Source organism: Macrobrachium rosenbergii, chromosome 1 (assembly GCF_040412425.1).
Source record: "Macrobrachium rosenbergii isolate ZJJX-2024 chromosome 1, ASM4041242v1, whole genome shotgun sequence".
NCBI classification, from domain to species: domain Eukaryota; kingdom Metazoa; phylum Arthropoda; class Malacostraca; order Decapoda; family Palaemonidae; genus Macrobrachium; species Macrobrachium rosenbergii.
This window is the reverse complement of record NC_089741.1, coordinates 32,504,280-32,509,279: the sequence shown is the minus strand read 5'-3', so window position 1 is coordinate 32,509,279 and position 5,000 is coordinate 32,504,280.

The window sequence follows — 5,000 nt, the reverse complement described above, 5'->3', positions numbered from 1 at the left end:
ATTTTGCAAGTGCATTGACTTACAAATGTATTGCAATGTGTATGAGAGAGAGAGAGAGAGAGAGAGAGAGAGAGAGAGAGAGAGAGAGAGAGATAATGAAACGTGGAGTTCATTCCCCATACATTATCTGCCTGGCAAACTGGAAAACTAGAAAACACACATCTTGCAACGCTGCAACATAGCAATCATTTTCCAAACAACCTTTAGCATCAATACAAAAACCTTTACATCTATGAACTTATTTATTTTAATGAATACTCTCGAATATTTCCACGACTCGGCAATAAAAAATGATTCATTTCCCGGCACTGCCAAAAGAAATGGTTGATCAAATATGCTCTCATTTTGACCTGGTAATGTCTCATCACCAATGCAATGTGTGCCGGAACATTTCAGTGGCCAAGGCTTTAATTACGAGGCCACAAAATTTTAACACTGATTTCCATGAAATAGAGTCGACACAGCCTGTGTGTGTATGTGTGTTTGTGTGTATGTGTGTTAGTGTGTATGTGTGCTTGTTTGTGTGTCCTTCTAAATTCTGCTATCATGCAAATTTTGCAATAAATCTATGTATTGCTTTATGGTGCAGTTTACAATAACTTTCACTCCGTGTTTTAAATCTTGAAAGCATATTTTTTTTTGGGCTGTATGTGTGTTTGTGTCTGTGTGTGTGTGTTTGTGTGGACTTTTAAATCACATTGTCAAAAGAATTTTGAATAGAGACTATGTCTTGTTGTACAGTATAATATACCAAAACTTTAATGTTCTTGCTTTAAATTGAATAAGCATTTTTTTTGGCTGTATGTGTATTTGTGCGTTTGTTTCTCAGTACGTGTGTTTGTGTGAACTTTTAAATCATGTTATCATAAGAATCTTGCAATAGAGTCTATGTGATGTTTTACAGCATAATATACAAAACTTTGATATTCGTGCTTCAAATTGAATAAGGATTTTTCTTGACTGTACTGTATGTGTGTGTGTGTTTGTGTGTTTGTGCGTAGTTTTAATCATATTATCATAAGGATTTTTGCAATGAAGTCTATGAATTATTCTAGTATTGTATACCAAAACTTTTACGTACTTGATTTAAGCTGTGAAAGTTTGTTTCTGCTGTATGTTTGTGTGTTTGTATCTGTATGTGTGCGTACGTGTGTGTTTGTGTCCTAAATTCTGTTATAGGAATTTTGCAATAGAGTCTATGCATTTTTTTAGTACTGTATACCAAAAATTTGCGTCCGTGCTTTCAACTGTGAAAGCATTTCTTTTGGCTGTATGTGTGTGTTTGTGTGAATTTTTAAATCATATATTACCATAAAATTTTTTAACAGAGCCTTTGTATTATTTTACAGTATAACATACCAAAACTTTTATGTCCGTGCTTTCAATTATAAAAACACTTTTCTTGGGCTGAGTGACACCTTCACCAAATGTCATAGCAAGCACTCCTGACCACCATCTAGCTACTGAAGAGACGCGCATGCAAGCAAATTCTGGCTTCACCTGTCGTTCATATCCATTCCCCGTGAGAATAAGTATTTCCAGCTATCAAATTTTACCATATACTCCATTCTACAATTAAGCATATATTACCTAGCTGTTGGATATTCCATTAATATGCAAATGGACTTCTATAGGTTTTATCCCTTTACCAGCTGGAGAGATAGAGACTAGTACCGAATGGTATATGAAGCGTAAGATTTTATATTCAGCGGTTTTAGTATTTTTCACGTTCGTGAACTAAAGGGAAATGTTAACTCTTTATTTCATTATTTATTGACAGCCTTACCTCTATGTACAGCAGCAGGCCTATTATTATTATTATTATTATTATTATTATTATTATTATTATTATTATTATTATTATTATTATTATTATTATTATTATTATTATTATTAAAATGTAAACATATATTATACTATATATTAATTCTTTATTTCAATATTTCTTGACATTCTTACCTCTATGTACACCAGGCCTATTATTATTATTATTATTATTATTATTATTATTATTATATTATTATTATTATTATTATTATTATGCAGAAAATGAGCCCTATTCATATGGAACAAGCCCTCTACAGAAAGAGGAGACCAGCTATTATAAAAAATATATATATCAACAAACAAATAAATAAATAAATAAATAGATAAGAACGTAAGTAAATAACGAAAATACAAGGGAGAATTGTATTGGGGCAGTAATGCACTGCAACTTCGCTTGAACCTCTGAAGTTCCAATTGCACGACACCTCTGCAACAAAAAAAAAGCAACAGCAACAGATGAAACGCCAGTATCAACAGCAATATCTGTGCTCAATGCAGGGGGCGCCCGTTCCAGAGGCCATTATGTGGCCTTGATTCAAATCTGATGCCCTTGTCTGAAGGAAAGCATTTAGAACGAGTGTGTGTGTGGGCATGGTCTGGGTTCTTGTTGACTCACTGTGGATATCAGGTCATGAAATAGAATAGATTCTCCGGCTGGCGTTTGTTCTCTGTGGACATTCAGAAGCAGTGAGTGTGACGCCAGATATATGTGTGGCTTGTCGGTGAATCCGTTTGTTTGTTTTCCTGGCGAGGGAATATTTAGAGCAGAGTATTTCTGACGTCGATTTTATACCTGAAAGCAATCCTGCTACGGCTGTGCGATTGGAACTTCGGAAAAGTTCAAGCGACTTTGTAATGCATTACTACCCTAATACAATTCTCCTTGTATTTTTAATCATTTACTTACAGTTTTATCTATTTATTTATTAATTCTTTAATTTACTTTTTATTTTCTAGTAAGTGATCTTTTCTTTGTGTATTTCTCTTTATCTTTTCTTACTTCTTTCTTATGAACTCCATATTGTTTTTGGAAGCTTGAATTTCAAGTCAGTGGCCTGTGGTGGGTTTGTTCCATATGAATAGGGTTCATCTTCTGAATAATAATAATAATAATAATAATAATAATATTTTTGAAATTCTTTCTCTCATTATTATAGGACAGAATATTTTTATATTTAACTAAATCATACAAAAACACAGACGAGTCGTATCACAAAGTTTCGAAAAACCATCGCTTCTAATAAAAAATAAACACAAAGTATTAAAAGTCACAGACTTTCGAAAATTCATCGTTTCTAAACCACACACACACACAAACGAACAATAAATATACAAAATCACAGGGGAAAGCAGCAGCATGTTTTAACCCTTCAGAGCAAATTGGCCCTCCCCAAAAAAAAAAAATCCTCTCGGGGCAGAGCAAAATCGAGCGAAATTTGTCTTCAGGGTTGCCATACGGTCCGCGGGATACTATGTCAACAAACAGGCCTCAACAAACAAGACAGGCCTCGACCCCCACAGTTGCTCTCCAAACAAACAGGTTAAATCTGAATTAAAACAGCAGTGTCTGGGAGAAAGCTGCTACTGGTGCTGTTTTGCTGCCATCAATGATGCAGCAACAGTTCATGCTTGATTCTGCTGGGAGTTCACTTTCAGACATTGTCAGGTTTGGGTGTTTTGGATGAGATACAATAAAAAACAGAAAAAATTGGTATTTTCCTGATTCTGTTGGGAGTTCACTTTCAGACATTGTTAGGTTTGGGTGTTTTGGTTGAGATACAATAAAAACAGAGAAAAAATTGATTCTGTATTTTTCAGACATTGATTCTGAGATTGAAAGAAAAAAATTTGTTCACTTTTTCACTTTCAGACATTGTTAGGTTTGGGTGTTTTGGTTGAGATACAATAAAAGAAAGAAAAAAATTTGTATTTGCCTGATTCTGTTGGGGTTCCTTTCAGACATTGTTAGGTTTGAGTAGAATTACCCAAAGGAGAACCTAATTTCTTGAATTATATGTATTTTTTTGTTATGATATAGTTCATACTCTTATTTCCACACACACACACACATACATACATACATCTGGTGCATCTAGGTATCTAGTTCACCTGTTTGTAAATCTGGAACCTACTTTCTCAATTGTAATTTTTTTATGGCACAGTTGATTCACTCTTTGTTAGATATTTCATTCATAATTGTCTTCTTTCCACACACACACACACACACACACACACACACACACACACACACACACACACACACACACACTTACACACTTACACACTTAGGCAATTAAGACTTTCAAAAGTTGATTTTAGAAAGTCTTATCATAAAAGTAAAAACATTAGAAGTCAGTGATAAAAAAAGTGTCATTTAGACAACAGTTCCTCTGAAGAGAGAATGACTTTAAAAGTCTTACTTAAAAGTCAAGTTACTGAAGCAACTAAGACTTTAAAAGGCTTTTTTGAAAGAAAGTCTAAATCTAAATAAATAAAAAAAAATTAGCGGTAACTGATGAAGAAAAAAGAGTGTGGTTTAGACAGCAGTTCCTCTGAAGAGGAATGACTTTGGAAAAGTTTGACTTATAAAAAGTCTTACATATTATACAAATGAATTAAAAGTCCAAGAGAAGGGACAAAACAAAAAAGAAGAAAAAGGCGGGCATTTAACCAACTATGCCTTTTGAGAGGCTTTTATGTCAGCAAGGACTATTTTGACATTATACTGAGACAAATGTGGCGGTAATTCTTTGGCAAAAAGAGCCCAGAGCAATGTCTTAGGATCTGTGGGAAATTTATTGTTCCTCACGTAACTCTGTCTGTCTGTCTGTCTGTCTGTCTGTCTGTCTTCTCTCTGTCTGTCTGTCTGTCTGTCTGTCTGTCTGTCTGTCTGTCTCTCTCTCTCTCTCTCTCTCTCTATGATTTCAGGAGCACTCTTTCTGAATGCTGATGGAGATACAGGACTTTCTCACTATAGTAAGATAGTTTCATAGCTAATAAAAACATATTTTTATTTGAATTATACACACACACACACACACACACACACACACATATACATATATATATATATATATATATATATATATATATATATATATATATATATATATATATATATATACATATATACATAAATATTTACAAAGCAAATACCAACACGAAAACTTAGT